The sequence below is a fragment of the Callospermophilus lateralis genome, unplaced genomic scaffold, assembly GCF_048772815.1.
Source record: "Callospermophilus lateralis isolate mCalLat2 unplaced genomic scaffold, mCalLat2.hap1 Scaffold_83, whole genome shotgun sequence".
Taxonomy (NCBI): domain Eukaryota; kingdom Metazoa; phylum Chordata; class Mammalia; order Rodentia; family Sciuridae; genus Callospermophilus; species Callospermophilus lateralis.
This window is the reverse complement of record NW_027516368.1, coordinates 3,569,475-3,589,237: the sequence shown is the minus strand read 5'-3', so window position 1 is coordinate 3,589,237 and position 19,763 is coordinate 3,569,475. Positions and strand designations below refer to the sequence as shown.

The following is a 19,763-nucleotide window of genomic DNA, read 5'->3' as shown; positions in this document are numbered from 1 at the left end:
GGTCTTTAGGGAATAGGCTGAGAAAGGGAATAGCTGGGTCAAATGGTGGTTCCATTTCCAGCTTTCCAAGAAATCTCCATACTGCTTTCCAGGTTGGCTGCACCAATTTGCAGTCCCACCAACAATGAACAAGTGTACCCTTTTCCCACATCCTCGCCAGCACTTGTTGTTGTTTGACTTCATAATGGCTGCCAATCTTACTGGAGTGAGATGGTATCTTAGGGTGGTTTTGATTTGCATTTCTCTGACTGCTAGAGATGGTGAGCATTTTTTCATGTATTTGTTGATTGATTGTATGTCCTCCTCTGAGAAGTGTCTGTTCAGGTCCTTGGCCCATTTGTTGATTGGGTTATTTGTTATCTTATTGTCTAATTTTTTGAGTTCTTTGTATACTCTGGATATTAGGGCTCTATATGAAGTGTGAGGAGTAAAGATTTGTTCCCAGGATGTAGGCTCCCTATTTACCTCTCTTATTGTTTCTTTTGCTGAGAAAAAACTTTTTAGTTTGAGTAAGTCCCATTTGTTGATTCTAGTTATTAACTCTTGTGCTATGGGTGTCCAATTGAGGAATTTGGAGCCCGACCCCACAGTATGTAAATCGTAGACAACTTTTTCTTCTATCAGAAGCTGTGTCTCTGATTTGATATCAAGCTCCTTGATCCATTTTGAATTAACTTTTGTGCATGGTGAGAGAAATGGATTCAGTTTCATTTTGTTGCATATGGATTTTCAGTTTTCCCAGCACCATTTGTTGAAGATGCTATCCTTCCTCCATTGCATGCTTTTAGCCCCTTTATCAAATATAAGATAGTTGTAATTTTGTGGATTGGTTTCTGTGTCCTCTATTCTGTACCATTGGTCCACCCGCCTGTTTTGGTACCAGTACCATGCTGTTTTTGTTACTATTGCTCTGTAGTATAGTTTGAAGTCTGGTATCGCTATACCGCCTGATTCACACTTGCTGCTTAGCATTGTTTTTGCTATTCTGGGTCTTTTATTTTTCCATATGAATTTCATGATTGCTTTCTCTATTTCTACAAGAAATGCCATTGGGATTTTGATTGGCATTGCATTAAACCTATAGAGAACTTTTGGTAATATCGCCATTTTGATGATGTTAGTTCTGCCTTTCCATGAACAGGGTATATTTTTCCATCTTCTAAGATCTTCTTTTATTTCTCTCTTTGGGGTTCTGTAGTTTTCATTGTATAAGTCTTTCACCTCTTTTGTTAGGTTGATTCCCAAGTATTTTATTTTTTTGAGGATATTGTGAATGGAGTGGTTGTCCTCATTTCCATTTCAGAGGATTTGTCCCTGATATACAGGAATGTCTGATTTATACGTGTTGATTTTATATCCTGCCACTTTGCTGAATTCATTTATTAGCTCTAATAGTTTCTTTGTAGACCCTTTTGGGTCTGCTAGGTATAGAATCATTGGGCCCGTGATTTTAAAGTTAGACATTGCGTCTGCAGAGTGTGTTTCTGACAGATGGTATGGTTGAGAGTCTTCTTTTAATTGAGATATAATTGACCCATCATACAATTCACTCTTAAACTGTACCAGTCACTGCTTTTTTAGTGTAGTCACACCATTATTACTATCTAATTCTAGAACATGTCATCACTCCTGAAAGAGACCCCATACTCAGTAGCAATCATTTCCCATTCCTGTCTCCCCCAGCCCCTGATTGTCACCAACTCCTTTCTGTTTGTGTTTTTATTTTGGATATTTCACATGAATCAGTTCACACAATATGTGACCTTTGAGAAATGGATTCTTGCATCTCGAGTCTCATTGTCGAGGTCCATCCATGTTGGAACATGAATCAGCCCTTCATTCTTTTTATGACTGAGCATTATTTCCAATTAAGGTACACTACATTTGCTACATATGCATCAGAGGATGGATATTTGAGTTGTTCCCACTTTTGCCCATTGTGAATAACGCTACTGTGAATCCTTTTGTGTGGACATAGTTTCATTTCTCTTGGATAAATATCTGGGGGTGCAAGGGGGCATCATATGTTAACTCTTTGTTCATTTCTTGAGGACCTGCTGAATTTTTTATGTATTGCCTTCACCATTTTTACATTCTTTTTTGTGGGGGGTGGGTGCCAGGGATTGAACCCAGGGGTACTTAACCACTGAGTCACATCTGCAGCCCTTTTCATATTTTATGTTGACACAGGGTCTCACTACGTTGCTTAGGACCTTGCTAAGTTGGCAACACTAGCCTCAAACTTGAGATCCTCCTACCTCAGCCTCCAGTGCCACTGGTATTATAGGTATGAACCACCATACCCAGCTCCTGGACTTGCATTTTTTAACTGAAAACTTACTGTACCATCCTCAGACCCTGTGCTCAGGGCTGGGAACTGGTAAACATAACCCTGGTAAACTGGTAAACATAACCCCGCTCAGCTAGGAACTGGTAAACATAACAGTCCCAGTCTCTTTCCCCTGGAAGTTTAAGTTCATGTGTGACGGTAGATAGGAAGAATGTACTTGCAATATGGTAAGGAATTATACAAAACATAATCCCTTAGTAAACTTTTCAGATTTTTCTGTTTCAGTGATTTAAGCCCTTCCCATTATCTTTAATGGGGAAAATTCATGCAGTGATGCCTCTGAGTTCAATCCCCGGTGCCCACCCTCCCACAAAAAAAGTCTTTGGCTAATCTGACTTCTTCATAAGAGGAGGAAATTAGGACACACAAAAGAGATACCAGTGATATGCACACACAGAAAAAAGGCCATGTGAGCTCATGGTAAGAAGGTGGGCATCTAAAATCTCAGGAGAGAGGCCTCGGAAGAAACCAGAGCTGCTAACACCTTGATCTTGGACTGCTAGTCTCTAGAACCCTAAGAAATAAATTTCCATTGTTTAAACCAAAAAAGAAAAAAATTCATGTAGTGAGTATTTGGTGATATTATATATGGCATTTTTATGTATGTTTTTAAAATTAATTTGAAAGAAATGAAAATATTGAAGAAAATATGTACACATGTATCTAGTGAAGAAATATGGCATGCTCTCCCGGCACCTGTGGCTCCCCATTAGACGATTTGGTTTCTATTAATCCTGTTTGCATCCTGTGCGCAAATTTAGGACATGTGGAATTTGGGCTAAAGAAACTTACTTTCCTAAAAAATTTTCACCTTTTTTTTCCCCCAGTTCATGGTTCACCTTCATTGGGGTGTGGAGTGATTTTGCTAATTTTATGGTGATTTCCTGGTGGGGGTTACTAAGCATATGTGCTTACTGTGGACTGAGAACTATACGCCTTGCCCAGGTACAGTTTGTGATGCATGACTTCTGTGTCTCCGTCTTCACTGCAGATGGTCCCCATCCCTGCTGGAGTGTTTACAATGGGCACAGATGATCCTCAGATAAAGCAGGACGGGGAAGCCCCTGCAAGGAGAGTTACTGTTGATGCCTTTTATATGGATGCCTATGAAGTCAGTAATGCTGAATTCAAGAAGTTTGTGAACTCCACTGGCTATTTGACAGAGGTAATGTGGTTGGGGACAAAAGGGGAAACTTAATTATTTTCCATTGCTCTGAGAAATGTTTTAAATCACAGTTAACATAAGCCCTTTATTTATGTATTTCACTTAATTTCTCCAGAAACCCTGTGCAGTGGGTTTTTCTTCAGGTAGCAACTGAGGGTTAGAAAAGTGATTTGCTCTAAGTTGTGTGGCTAGTTACTGATGGAACTGGGATTCCAACCTGCACAGTGGGACCCCAGAGCCTGTGTTCTTAAACATAAAGGTATGTTGTGTTAATGCTCAAGCATGCCAGAGATGGTGACTGTTCACTCAACTTTTTGAGATAACAGATGTCACATAAAGTAAGGCCATTCTTCCCTGTCAATAACGTGCAACTTGGATGTTCCAGAAGCATTACATGTTTTAGGAATGATAGATGCCAGAGTGCAGGTTTTCATTTTTGTGGCTTTATTCCAGTGCCTCGATGGTTCACAGGCTCCTCTGTGGCAGTTTCTGGCATTATCCCGTGGTCACTGAACCACCAAGCAGGGCTCTGGAACTGGATGTTTGCCCTAAATGAGAACAGGAAGGGGAAGCTTTGGAATTTATGAGCGTTTCTATGTGTCTCTGAAATAGACTTGTTTTCTAAAACGCATCCCATTTTCTCTTGCCAAAAACTTTCCCCTTGTCTTGAGTATGTGGAGTTCCTGTTTTCTTTTCTTTTTTTCCTTTTTAAAGCACCAACTATCTTTTTTTCTTAATTTAAAAGCATTAATTTGAGAGTGCATGTGAAAAGCAAAATAATGGTCAGATAGGATTTTGCATTCTCACATTTCTTTGAAATTTCCCCAAATATACAAAGTGGTTATAAATCTCTTTAATAACATTTGTCAGAAGCAAACATCTGTGTTCTTTTTGTTTGAAAAGAATATTCCAAGGTCAAGTTGCCAGTACTCTGCTAAAGTCAGAAGATTTCGTGGGAAGAAGGCTTTCCTTAGACCAGGGTTCTCTATGAAGATTAGATAGAGTAAGCAGAATTTAGGCATCCATGAGCACAGAGGAGAAAAATTTTCATCTGGATATTTCTACCTGAAATTTAGCACGCCCTTCAATTATCACACAGACAACAAACCATGGTAAACTTAGTACCTGTGACTTTGTTACCAATAGAAATCAGACTTCATCAGGTACACTGGGGCACACCTGTAATCCCAGTGGCTCAGGAGAATGAGGTAGGAGGATTGTGAGTTCAAAGCCAGCCTCAGCAACTTAGCCCTAAGCAACTCAGCAACACCCTTTCTCTAAATAAAATATTTATAAAGGCTGGGGATGTGGCTCAGTGATTAAGTGCCCTTGGGTTTTTAATCCCTGGTACAAAAAAAAAAAGACAAAGAAATCACAGATTTACTTTCTTATTGTTATTATTCCAGATATTTTGAAATACTGTTTGCATTCATCCCACTTTGAAATAGGATAATTATGAGAACTAGTACCAGATCTTACTTAATATGTTAATAAAAAGCATACAGGTGGGACTCAGGTTGTGGCTCCTTGGTGGAGCACTTGCCTGGCAGGTGTGAGGCACTGGGTTTGATTCTCAGCACCACATAAAAATAAAAGAATAGAGTAAAGGCCCATCAACAACTAAAGAAAATATTTTTTTTTAAAAAAAAGCATACAGGTGACTCTAACAGCCATTTGTTTTATTAATATTTATGTAATGATTGTTTTAGTAGTCTTATTGATTTTATTTTATACATTTAAATGTTTCATTCTGAGAAGGAGGTTTCTAAGCTTCAGTATGATGCCAGAGGGTGTAGGGCACGGGGGCTCAGAAGCCCTAACTTGGACAAAATGCTTCATTTTTTTCTAGCACTTTACAGATTCCTCCCCCCCACTTCAACATTATTTTACATCCCACGCCCCTTGCCAGTCCTACTGGTCTTGTTTTTATTCCTTGAGAACCAGACATTCTTTCCCAGCCTGGGAGCTTGGTTCGTATTTTTCCTCCGCTTGGAATCCACAGCTGCTTTACTTATCTTCTTTTTACAAGGCTGTCTCCTTCTCCATCTTTTTCTTTTTTAATTTTTTGGGAGTCAGGGTTTTGCTAAGTTGCTGAGGCTGACCTTGAACTCGCGATCCTCCTGCTGCCATCTCCCGAGTAGCTGGAATTGCAGATGTGTCCACTGTGCCTGGCTGCTGCTTGTTCTTGTCATCTCAGCTTGATTATCACTTTTTCAAGGATACTACCTCTGTTCACTCTGTCAGAAGGAGGCTTGTGTTTAACTTTTTTTTTTAACCTTACAAGGTGAAATGAAGTTATAATCATTTTTTTCTTTCTTCATTGGGCATGATTTTTTTCCTGTATCGGCACACTTAAGCACAATGAAGACAGGGATTATGCCTTTCTGATATTGACCTTGTGTCCCCTCATTTAGTTCTAAATCCAGCGCATAGTGGGTGTTGGGTAGATAGTGTTTGTGAAATGAATAAACTGGCTTAGGTTGTTAGGCACGGTGATGTCACCAGCAAATATAGTAAGAACATCTGGGGTGAGGAAAGGATGGTAAGCGCCACCCGAAGGGGAGCTTGAGGTGCCAGGGTAAGGCCTGAAGTGCAAGGCCGCAGTCAGGTGAGGACAGCTTGGGACTGGGGCAGAGCTCTGGAGCCATGGGAAGTGCTGGCTGTAATTAAAGTAACAACATGGGAAGTTGCCCAGCGGTTGACCAGTGTGTTTATCTGGAACCACCAGTGTCAGGACTACAGGTGTGACCTAGGCAGAGTTTTTGAGCCTTGCCACAGCCCCCAGGATCAGACTCCCCAGGGATGGGGAGCAGCAGCCTCTGGTTTTCACAGGCCAAGGTATGATCACAGAGCTGGAGGCTGCTGACCTAGTGTGAGAAGTGCAGAAAGCAGGGACAGCGCTCTGAGAAACCGCAGCATCTTAGGAACCGTAGGAAGAGCCCATGTATTTCAGGGGATGAGGATGCATAGTCAGATATATGGAAGAAAACTAGAGGAGGAGTAGAGTCACGGATGCCAAGGGACAGAGGACCCGGTTTTCAGAACCAGATCTCACACAAGGAAGAGAACCAGGTCTGTGAAGAATTGAGATGTTCATATTAAATAGAATTATTAAAGTTCAGGTTTCCATCTAGTGCTTAAATTAACCACTTGATATTTATAAACACATTTAATACCTCGGTGGAGCCAGAATGTGTCAGAATATCAGCAGTGGCATTTAGTTATTTTTGCTGAATTCCAGGAGGAGGACAAAGGACAGGCTGGGTTACACAATCTCATATGTATAGATTTCTGTTATTTCCCTGGGCTATTTGTAAACTTGGGTAAATGTGAACAGTTTGTTCTGAAAAGCTAATCTCAGCACCCTGTGCAGGGGTGCATGCCTGTAATTCCAGAGACTGGGGAGGCTGAGGCAGGAGGATTGCAAGTTTGAGTCTAGCCTGGGTAACTTAGCAAGACCCTGTCTCAGAATTGGAAAAAGGGCTGGGGATATAGCTCAGTGGTAAAGCACTCTTAACAACTAAATGAAAACAGGTTCAAAGAGCAACATTAACCTGTTTTAAGAGGGACACAGATGACTATAAGTCATTTCTGGGTCTTGTGGGAAGATGTAGAAAAAACTCAGGTTCATTGGGAGAAGAATCCCGTTAGCAGTGTCCAAAGAAGATGGCATGCATACACCACATCACTGCAACCTTCTCTGGGTTTCTATTTCTTACCTTCCCTGTAGGCTGAGAAGTTTGGCGACTCCTTTGTCTTTGAAGGCATGTTGAGCGAGCAGGTGAAGACTGGCATCCAGCAAGCAGTAAGTAACCTTTAACAGGCTCTCGTACTGCTCATGGCTCCTTGGAAAAGGTCTGGGTGAGAAATCCAAACTCAAGGACCCCCTTCCTCTTCCTCCTAACACCTGGCAATTCTGTGGCTACAGATTTGCCCAGAGAACCAGGCCCACAGGTGGATGGTATCTGAGGAAGTTTCTGTCTGCCTTCTGTCCTGGGCGTCCCAGTTATGCATTGTGTTCCTAAGTACAGCTCCAAACACTGGTGGGTGTCCTTTATCATAGGTATGTGGAGAATGGAGAGTTAACTGAATGTTCGTTTCCATGCTCTTGATATCATCAGGGGCCAGGTGGAGACGGAGCTTCCTGTTCTGACATTCATGAACTCACATGGTCAGAGCAGTTTCCGTGGAGGGCCCCTTTGCTGCAAATGTTCATAATGAAGGCCGGGAACTGGTCCTTACAGGCAGGGGTATACTGTGTCATAGGGAGGACCCATGGGATTTGAACTAGGTGTGTTTCTCTTAACTGGAAATGGTGCAGTGTGCTTCCATAATAATAGAAGTATTTCATACATTGGGTGGACAGGTGAATTCACAGCACTATTTAAATAATTACCTCCTTGTTCTTTTGAATGTTGATCAAAATTAGAGAAGACTCAATTTTATGTTAGCTGTTCAACTGAAGTGTATATATAGACATATGTATGTAATTATATCATAGTTAATTTAGATTCCTGTTCCAGCCATTTCAGCAGGGTCGTGGCGTTTATGGGCTTGCTTGTGTACATCTCTCACAAAAATTTAAGAACAAGGCAAGGTATGAGGCCAGGCTGGAAAGTCACACAGAAAAATGTGCAGAGAATGCAGAGGCAACAGCAGACAGTGAGGGAGGGGTTAGTCTACTCAAGGGAGACTGACTAAGATGCAGATGTGTTGCGTATGGTGGCATGGGCCTGTAATCTCAGCGGCTCCAGAGGCTGAGGCAGGAGGATCGCAAGTTTGAGGCCAGCCTTAGCAACTTAGGGAGGCCCTAAGCAACTTAGAGCCTGTCTCAGAATAAAAAGGAAACAAGACTGGGGGTTTGCTCAGTGGTTAAGCACCCCTGGGTTCAATCCACAGTACCAAACAAACAAACAGATCTGAAGATGAATCTAGTTTCAACCTGCCTATAGTTTCCTTTGAATTATTGCCTGCATTTCATCTTTTTATTATTCTCAGTGCTGGGTTTGGAGCCCAGCATCTTGTGCATGCTAGACAAGCGCTCTACCACTGAGCTCCACAGTCCCACTCCTGAACTTTATGTGTTGCCGGCATTATGTCCTCTCTGGAGAGCAGCATTACCCGAAAAATTGAGCTATCCTGGCTCACATTTCCTTTCTTTCTTTCTTTTTGAGCTAGTGCATTCCACATTTTCTTTCATTTCAAACTAATGTAGCAGTTGATGTGGGAGGGGAATAAAGTAAAACAAGACTTAGTCTCAAACCATGTTTTAGTGAGTCAGGTCACTTTTTCTGTATTTGAGATAAGTGTTTGAAAAATGTTATTTGGCTCCATTTGAATTTCACATTTTCTTTGCTCTTTGCAAGTTTATATTACAGGTCTGTTATGTAATCTGATCTCCCCATCTTTTTTTTTTCCAAGGGCTTGGTGGTCAATTCTGGCTGGTGTTGATGACCCAGCAGCTTGGGATATGGTATCTTGTTTTAAGATACAGAGTTCGAAGGGAGAGAGAAGGGAAATTGCATGTAAATGGAAGGAGACCCTCAGGGGTATACAAAATTACATACAAGAGGAAGTGAGGGGAAAGGAGGGAAAATATAAGGGGGAGAAATGAATTACAGTAGAGGGGGTAGAGAGAGAAGAGGGGAGGGGAGGGGGAGGGGGGATAGCGGAGGATGGGAAAGGCAGCAGAATACAACAGACTCCAGAATGGCAATATGTAAATCAATGTGCAACTGATGTGATTCTGCAATCTGTATATGGGGTAAAAATGGGAGTTCATATCCCACTTGAATCAAAGTGTGAATTATGATATATCAAGAACTATGTAATGTTTTGAACAACCTACAATAAAAATTAATTAAAAAAAAAAAAAGATACAGAGTTCGGGCGAGGGAGGGCATATGTGCTTATTTCTGTTCTTTGTGCATTCAGATACAGGACATCTTGTCCCTGGAGAACCTACAAACACATTGGGCATGAAGGGAGAGGTGAATTATTGCTGGGCTCCAAAGGTGCCCTTTTAAGTGGGCACTTCCCTTTTAGGGAAGTGTGGGCACCTGTAACCAGGATGAGGACAAGTACCTCTTACTGGGACTCAGTGTTGTCACTTGCTTAAATGCTCATAATGGAAAAGCAAACCTTTTAAGCTTGTTTGGAGAAGGCTGAATGAATACAATCTGTGAGTTTTAGAAGAGCTCAGGTTTGTTTTCTTCATCTCCTGAGGCCTGACTTAGTTTGATGCATCAGATCTCTCCTCATCTCAGTAGTGGGGTTGAACCCAAGGGCTGTACCACTGAGCCACACTCCAGCCCTTTTCTAAAATTTTGAGACAGAGTCTCCCTAAGTTTCTTAAGGTCTCATTAAGTTGCTGAGGCTAGCTTTGAACTTGTAGTTCTCCTGCCTCAGCCTCCCAGTTGCTGGAATTGTAGGTATGCCCCATCATGCCTGGCACTAGATCATTTATAAATTCAGTGTTTCTAGAAGCATACGACATGAAAAATATATTTATTTATTTATTCTAATTAGGTATATATGACAGTAGAATGCATTTTGATTCATTGTCCACAGTTGCAGCACAGCTTTTCATTTCTCTAGTTGTACAGGATGTAGCGTCGCACCATATGTGCAGTCATGCATGCACCTAGGGTAATGATATGCATCTCATTCTGCCATCTTTCCTGCCTCCATACCCCCTCCCCTTCCCCCCTCCCCTTTGCCCTATCACAGTTCCTCTATTCTTTCCCTGTCTCTGTCCCTGCTGTTATGGATCAGTGTCCACTTATGAGAGAACATTCAGTCTTTGGATTCTGGGGATTAGCTTACTTTGCTTAGCATGATATTCTCCAACTCCATCCATTTACCTGCAAATGTCATAATTTTATTCTCTTTTAATGCTGAGTAATATTCCATTGTGTATATATACTATAGTTTCTTTATCCATTCATCAACTGAAGGGCATCTAGATTGGTTCCACAGTTCAGCTATTCTGAATTGAGCTGGTATGAACATTGATGTAGCTGTCTCACTATATTATGCTGATTTTAAGTCCTTTGAGTATAGACCCAGGAGTGGGATAGCTGGGTCCAGTGGTGGTTTCATTCCAAGTTTTCTAAGGAATCTCCATACTGCATTCTAGATTGCTTGCACTAATTTGCAGTCCCATCAGCAATGTATGAGTGTGCCTTTTCCCCCACATCCTCACCAACACTTATTGTTGTTTTATTCTTGATAACTGCCATTCTGACTGGTGTGAGATAAAATCTTAGAGTAGTTTTGATTTTCATTTCTCTAATTACTAGAGATGTTGTGTTGAGAGCCGGTCAGAATGACACCTGGCATTTGTTGATTGATTGAATATCTTCTTCTGAGAAGTGTCTGTTCAGTTCCTTGACCCATTTATTGATTGGGTTGGTTGTTTTTTTTTTTTTTTTTTGATGGTAAGTTTTTTGAGTTCCTTATATATCCCAGAGATGAAAACAGGGCTTGGAATCTTTCTCAGGCTATAGTTGTAGCTAAAAATTAAATAGTATTACTTATTTTCATTATTTATTTTAAATGTTGCCTTGCATTTATGCAGGTTATGCTAGTGATACAATGCCCCCCCCCACACTTTTGAAGACCTTTTTATTGCAAAATAAAATACAAATGGAGAAAGGTGACATAACAGAGGGGTAGCTTTCTGAGTTATCCTAGGGCAGACATGTCTGTGACCATCACACAGGTCAGGGATTAGAATTTGGCTGCCTAGTCCAGCAGCCCCTACTGTCCCTAAGGTAGCCCCTATCTTGCTTTTTAAAGCAGATGCACCCTTAAGTTTCTTTCTAGTATAATCGCCCAGGTTATGTCCCAAGTTTAACCTTACCCATTTTAAGGAAACCTGTGTCTTTTGAGACTCTTATAATCTGTAGGTTTCCTTTCCGTTGCCCCATCCCCCTGTCTTTCCTCCTGGTTTATCCCTGGAAGAATACAGGACCTGCAGACTGGCCCACATCTGAATTTTGCTGATTGTGCTCTGACAGTGCAGTTCAGCTCTTCTCTCTGTCATTGGTGACCTGCTAATTGGTAACCACATCCTCAAGTCTGATCAGACCCATGTTCACTCCATGGCAAGACATTAAAGTTGTGTCTTCCCCCATAGGAGGCATCAGATACGTGTTCCTTCTGCTTCTCTTCATGCTAGCTGTTGTTAATGCCTGGTGGCTAACTCCAGGAGTTTATTTGGGGTTGTAAGAGTGATTATCTAAATAGTTCTTTTTCATTTATTTATCTACTCTTTTCATTTATTTATTTATTTTTTAAAAGGTGTGGTGGTACATGCCTTTATTTTTTATTTTTATTTTTTAAGATAGAGAGAGGAGAGAGAGAGAGATTTTTTTAATATTTATTTTTTAGTTTCCGGTGGACACAACATCTTTGTTTGTATGTGGTGCTGAGGATCGAACCCGGGCCGTACACATGCCAGGCAAGCGCGCTACCGCTTGAGCCACATACCCAGCCCCTCTTTTCATTTATTAATGAGGATATTTTCATAAAGAGCTCAGTTCTCAGGCTGGGGCTGTACCTCACTGAGGCACTGGGTTCGATCCTTAGCACCACATAAAAATAAATATATAAAAAGATATTGTGTCCTTTTACAAATAATAATAATAATAATAATAATAATAATAATAATAATAATAAAGAGGTAAGCTCGCTCCTCTTACTATTTTCTTAACCATTCATATGGGTCATAGAAGAAAAATAGGTAAATGAATCTTTACTAGCTTTTAAAAAAATGAGTTGATTTCCCATTACTCTGTATAGGTGATGGGTTTTATTTCTTTCTTTTTTTTTAATTGAACTTTTCATTTTTCAGGTAATTATAGATGCACATGCAGTTGCAAAGAAATAATACAGGGAGATCCTGTATACCCCTTTCTGTGTTTCCTCTATTGTTCTCATAGTAAATAATTATACTATATTTTCACAACCAGAAAATTGGAAATTAGTCCAACCCACTTGTCTTCATCTGATTTCACCAGTTTTATATGTATTCATTCTCTTTGTGTATACATTTCTGTGCAGTTTTATCATAAATGTAGATTTATGTACTTGGAACCAGATTTTTAAAATCATCTCTATGAACTCAGAATTTAAATACATGTTGTGGGTTTGATTCACTTGGAATCATGATCCCTTGACTTTTGAACACTGGATGCCATTTCAAGTTCTTGGGAATCCTTTCTCTCTCTCTCTCTCTCTCTCTCTCTCTCTCTCTCTCTCTCTCTCTCTCTTTAACAGCTATACTGAGATATAATCTACATGCTTTGAAATACACCTTTTAAAGCAAACAGTTCCTGGGTTGTTTTACCATGTATGTATGGAGTTGTTTTGCCATGTATGTGCCATCGTCACAGAATGGAATAGGACATTTTCATCAGCCAAGAAAGAAACCCTTTGTCCATTTGCACATTACTCCCCATTCTGACGTTCTGCTTTGGACAGCTGATCCTGATCCCTTTTGAACTGACCCTAGGAACCCTTTGTAGCTTCTTTGATTTTTCTAAGGCAGGATATATCACCCTCCCCTGCCTGGAATTGCCCATTTCTCTAAGCAGACACTACTTTTTGTAGAGAATAGTGTTTCTAGAACCTTCTCCAGGTTCCAGGTGAACTTGCTGCTGTTAGGTTTGTGGTTGTTTCTAGATCTCCCAGTGGACAGAGCTAAGATACAGTGCCCTGTGAGTCCACATTGTACTTCAGGTTTTTAAACCTGTTCTGCATGACATCTTTTCCTCCTTTTTTTTTCTTTTCTTTTCCCGACACCAGTAATCCTGATTCCCAAGGACATAGGGGATAGAATTAGAGTAGTCCATAATTACTCATTTGTTTTATCCCAGATTACATACATAACAGTCTCAAAATAACAACACCAGTGCTATCATCACCAGTGTAATTACCGAGAACAGGTTTAAAAAAAAAAAAAACACCAGACTTTTATATATGCTTTTCCTGTTTCTCCCCAGTTTTAAAATAGTTGCACTTGATCTGTATTATCGGAACATATGTCCATGCATAGAGTACTCTCTGCTTTTTAGCTCCTGTTGAAGCTTATCTATCCAAGGAAGCACATGGTTGGTGCTTTGTGACATTGTTGCCCTAGTCATTTGACTTGGCAAAGCTCTTCTGCACCAGGTTCTTCAAGCAGTGGCCAGGGGACATTCTTCTCCAGACTTTCACATATTGACAGTGCTTTGTTAGTACTCTTTCTACTTCACAGTCACTTTTGTTGGACATGAAATCTTTAATTCACATATGTTTTCCTTCAGGTTTTACATACTTATTTTTCTTTTGGATTGAAGTACTGTTCTTCAAAGGGCCAATGATTATCTCATTTTCTTTATCTTTGAAGTTACTCATTACTTTTGCCTGAGAACCCAAGGATTTATTTTTCTTTATTATCTAGTATCTTGCTTTTGTTCCTTGTGGTTAGTGTTTTTCACTTACAGTTTGCTTTTTCTATGTGTTGTACTTTCACAATTTTTAAACATTAAGAGAATTTTAAATAAATTGCTGTTTTTGTGTCCTGTCTTCAGGAATTTGTAGGATTTTTTTTTTAGATTTTTTTTTAGTTGTAGATGGACACAATGCCTTTATTTATATTTATTTGTTTTTACGTGATGCTGAGGATTGAACCAGTACCTCACCCTCACTAGGCGAGTGCTCCACCATTGAGCCTCAGCCCCAGCCCACATAGGATTCTTTTTACCTGTTTTCAGTGTTCATTTTCTTTTAAACAATTTATATCTTTTTCTTTTACATATTCTTCTTTTTGTCTTTTGCCTCTTAAGCAATATTTCTGAAAAGACTTTTTGTTTTATTTTCAGTTGTTTTTTTTTTTTTAATTTCCGTACCTCATCTGAGTTCACAGATTAGGATTTATTTTATTATTCACTTATCATTTTCTTAATGCCATTCCCATCATTTTGAAACTGTGTGTTGGATTTTTTTTTTTAAATTGAACTCATCTTCTGCTCTGGTTTGGATATGGTTTGTCCCCAAAGTTTTATGTGCTAGAAACTTGGTCCCCAGAGTGGCAGTATAGAGAGGTGGTAGACCTTTTGGCAGCAGATCCTAGCTAGCTCCTTTGTGCAGGCCTGAGATGCCAGCCTCGTGACTAAACAGGGTCCTAAGCAATTTAGCAAGATCCTGTCTCAAAAATATAAAGGGCTGGGGATGTGGCTCAGTAAGTCAGGAGCCCTGAGTTCAATCCCTAGTATGAAAACAAATGAATAAATAAATATAAAATTGATAAATATAATAAGAGGTGGAGCCTATTGGGAGGTCATTAGATCATTGCAGGAGCTGCCACTGGAAGGATTGCTGCTGGTCTCACTGAGGTGAACTGTGAGGAAGATGTAGGCCTCACCTCTGAATCCCCCCTCTGGCTTCCCGTCTTGCCACATAATTCCTTCCTCTTGAGTGTGCTCCCACCATGATCCCATCTGCCATGACATGGTGTATCCAAGGGAGCCCTCCCCAGTGTCAGCAGATAGTGGTGCTGAGTTCTGGGGCCTCCAGCACTGTGAGGGGGTTCCTGGGGCAGGACTATTGAAGCGTGTTCACTCCTTCTTCCTGTGGGCTCCCCCTCACTTGTTATTGGTGGGCACAGTTCCTCCGGTTGTGCTGTTCTTCTCAAACTGTCCTGTGCTTTTCTGTGACACTTGTTGGCTGCTGGGGATTTTCCATGCTTTTTGCTCTGAGAAGGTCTGAGTGAGGAAGAGGTATTTGAAGGGACCCTTGCAGATGAGGAGGAACGCATTTTGGAAACCATAGGGCAGAGCCTGCAGCAGAGGGCCTCCCGCGCCCATCACTAACTCCCCCCTTCAGCCCTGTGTGGTCAGGTCTCAGCTGACCGCCCTGGGCTGTCAGTCAGAACACCCTCCTGACATCCACATTCCCCAGGTGTGTTCCTGTGGCTCCTCATGCCTTCCTTTCACAGTGTTCATCCACTTATTTGTGATGACACTTATTTGTGTAGATATTTCTTGAATACTTTACCCTCTCTTAGATTCATTCTGTGAGGGTAGGTGGGAATTCACATGTTGTATTCACCATTATGTCCTCAGCACAAAAACTGTCACTTAATAAGCACTTAATATGTATTTCTCAAAAAATAATGAAAGCATGCCATTGGGTATCATCTGCCAGGCATTTAGTTTTTGAAAGCCGCAGGACTCAGACCTGATGTGACCTGTGTCGGTTACACAGTCAGTTTTTCCTTGGCGAGAGACACTGGTCTGTCATCAGGGTTAAGGTGGGTTCACGGTAACTGAGTTCTGGGGGAGGCAGTCCAGGCCTGGCCGATTGGATGAGATAAGAAGGTAACACTGTCTCTTGTGCCTTTCTAAAGAGAGTGTTTGTTCGCTTGACTGAGCAGTCAGTGTGGCATGAGCTCAGGAAGTGAACCATGATAAGGTTAGAGGAAGAGAGCCCCATACGAGACGATAACAGACACAGGTTCTTCTTTTCCCCAACCCATTCCAAGGCCCTTGATCACAATTAATATATTTGAGACATGCTGAGCCCCAGAGGTTCAGATTAGAAATGCCTGTGTAAGGTATCCATAAATTTCTTTTAAAGTCATGGGTCTTTTGATGCTTAACTGGAATTAAGAAATAAAAATGGTGGGCTGGGGTTGTGTGCCTAGTGTGGTGAGGCACTGGGTTTGATCTTCAGCACCACATAAAAACAAATTAAATAAACAATGAAAGCTTAAATTTTTAAAAGTTAAGGAAAAAAAAGAAAGAAAGAAAGAAAGAAAAATGGTGCTGATATCTCCTGGCCCCAATTGTTGGGGTTTGTACCATCCACCTCCCTAGAGAAACAGATAGACTGTTGATCAGAAAGCCTGGACTGCTTCAAGATCAACTTAAGAAGAAATAAGTATTTAGAATGAATAGAACTTCCAAAATGACCCAGAAGAAAAGCCTTCCTCTTACAGGTGAGCTGTGGCCCAGGAAGGGGAAATGGTTTTAGTCAGTTCCAGATCCATCTGAGGGGGCACCTGGAGGTGCCTTAGAGCCAGCCTCACTCTTCCCACCACAGACTTCTGCTTCAACCCTTAAGCCAGGAGTTGATTCTCTCTCACTACAAAAAGATATTTTACTGAAAAGACTGTATTTAAAATTGGTGTTTATCCAGAAGAGGGCCACCCAAGATGAGGTGGGGCTTGAGCCAGGTAGTGGGTTAAGAGGAGTCTGAATGTCATCTTAACATCAGTTAGAAGCCATTGGATCTAACTGACGTTTTAGAGAGACTACCTGGCTTTGTGTGGTTTTTGTGATAGTGTAGGGGAGAGGTGATGGTGCTGGGAGGCAGGGTGGTTGGAGTAGAGATGCTAAAAAGTGGTCTGATATTTGAAAATAACTTCTGAGAACCTAGAAAAGGAAAGAGGAATCTAATGACTTTTGGATTTTGACTTGAGAAACTGGGGAGAGATGGGGATGCCCTTAACTTTGAGATGGGAGAGCTTAGAGAAGGTTGAATGGGCTCCCAAACCTAAAGAAGACCTAAGAGGTGAATGAGTGTAGTTTATTCTACAGATGTTTGAAAGGCGAATGAAAGAGGAATTTGATTCATGCTGTGTGGGCCTTGGAAACCTAATCAGGGCCAGCAGGTGGGAGGTCTCTGGGAGGAATATCAGTTTAGCTGTAAATCAGAACTCTGTTTCTTAGAAGGATCTGCATGTGATGGGCTGCCCATCAGGAAGTGATGTCTGATAGATTGTTCATACTGAGACTGGGGGGACCAACTGTTGGTTGAGTGACTGTAAAGGCCAGACTTGGGGTACTTTTGGGAGTGAAATGAAATGTTTTTAATTCTTCTTGGGTAACAGGTGTAAATCTGAATTACCAGGTCACATAGGAACCAGTATCCATCCTACCTCATCCCTATTCTTCCCAGAAACATGGTAGAGGGGATGCCTTTGGGTGCTGGTTGAATCTAGTTGATCTCCCCACACCCTCCAGAGCTGAGGTTCTAAAGATCTTTGGTACATTTTACTTGACAAGAAAAATCAATGCCCACCTTTGCTGGACCACGTATATAGTGGAGGATGGACTCCCATGTGGAAAGCCCTGGGTGCACCCCCCACCACCACCTCTACTTTCTCCACCTCCTCACCTACAATGGGAAGAATCCACGGGATCATCCCCTGACATTGATTGGGTGCCTTTCCTTGGACTTCCATGGCTCACTGAGCTCTTCTTGGCCTCACTTATCACAGACTTGCAATTATTTGCTTATTTGTCTGCTCCATTTCTAGATCATATACTGTACCCCCAGGGCTGAGCACAGAGTAACATCATGAATCCATTCTGTAGATGTCCAGTAATGTACCAACACCTGGCTCAGTCCTCACAGCAAGCCAATTAAGTAAGTTTTCTTGGAATACTGACATTACTGATTGAGAAAACAGAGGCTCTGAGACTTCTAAGTAAACTGCCAAGCCAACCTCACGTGGTTAATCCTGTAATAGGAGAGTCAGGATGGGGACCAGGAATGCTTCACTTCTCCACTCAAGTGCAAACCACATCCTGCATTTTACCAAGACTTAGCCCACACTACATTAGCATTTTAAAGACTCACAGAAGTCCTGTAGTTAAAAATAGTTTAACTTTGATTAACCTAGGACCTTTCTACCCACTGTGACTACTTTCATGGTAAACCATTTCTCCCCACCAACATCTTTTTTTTTTAAATTATTTTTGTAGTTGTAGATGGACAACATACCTTTATTTTATTTGTTTATTTTTATGTGGTGCTGAGGATCAAACCCAGTGCCTCACAGGTGCGAGGCAAGCACTCTGCCACTGAGCTATAGCCTCCCCACCCCCCCTTAACATCTTATGGAAGATACTTACAAATAGCCCCTGGGAGATGTTTGAATAGTGGAAAGAGTTATGAACTGAAAGCCTGTGTCCATAGTTCTGCCACTACAAAGTTTCCAGCACTTATGTTTCCATCTGTAAAATGAGGGACTTTCAGTAGAATGTGTCCTACATCCTTTCTACCTTTAAAATCCTGTGGCATTGTAAGCAGTTATGTGTTAAGCATGTAGCAGTGTTGGAACTTCACTCAATACCTGGCCTTCTGGGTCCAGGTTTCCACTCTCACCAAGCCTATTTGTTCCCCTATTCTTGCAGAAGTTTGCAAAATGCACAGTATCATGAAAAGTATACAGGTATTTCCTGCACAGTGTGCTCCCCAGGGAGTCACCCTTCTGCCACTGGTGCATAGCATCCAGCTGTAGGGAGAAATAGTATTTGCCAGCCCGGCAACCTAGGAGGTCAGCTGTGACGTGCTCACAGCCTGTTCTCTATCCTTGCAGGCTTGGCTGAGACTAGCTGATACAGTAGCAGACTCTTGTTTAAAGGGGCAGCAGTTGATCCATGGCATTATATGGCTTTCTGCAGATGCCTGTCTCTAACCATGTGACAGAAGTAAGTCATCTCCAAATGTGGGCCTGCGTTGCCTTTGCAACAAGAGTGCCTGTCCTCTTTTATTATAGTGCTGTGTGGGGTGAGGATGCTTTTTTTTCATTGTTTTTCAAATAATAGGTGCTGCTATGGTTTGAATATGGTTTACTAGGAAAGTTCACCTAGTGGAAGCTTGGGCCCTGGGGAATAAGGTGTTGGAAACTTTAAGAGGTGGGTCCTAGTAGGTGATCAGATCATGATGGCACTGCCCTTGGGAGGGTTTAGTGCCCATCTTTTAGGGAGTGGGTGAGATCTCATGTGCCTGGATTAATTCCCAAGAGAGCTGGTTGTTACTGTGTGAGGCTACCACACATGCTTGGCCCCTTCTGCATGCATCCAGTTTCCTTTCCTCTTACCTACATGTTGTGATGCAGCCCAGTGACCCTCATTACACCCAGAGTCATGCCATTTGGACTTTCTAGCCACAGAATCAAGAGCCCAGTAAGCTTCTTTATTTATTATCCAGCGTTGGGTAGTCTGTTGTTATAGCAACACAAAAAACGGACTAAGACACCTGGGATTACTTATTTGGTTGTTTACTCTAAAGGCAACCTGTGTAGGAGAATCTTCTCTTCTTGGATCACCTTGTCTATGTTTTGCTTTCTGTTTGGCCCTTCTTCTCAGAAGCTTTGGTGTTTGTAAAGCATCAAGAAATAACTCAGATGCAATCAAATGGCATTCAGACTGTATTTAATTTCCCTGTCTCATACATTGGAAAAAAATGTAC

The 19,763-nt window shown here is 41.4% G+C and overlaps 1 pseudogene; it reads left to right on the top strand.

Annotated features, from left to right (window-relative positions):
* Positions 1–19,763, top strand: part of LOC143641040 (formylglycine-generating enzyme-like) — a 46,034-nt pseudogene that overhangs the window by 12,489 nt on the left and 13,782 nt on the right.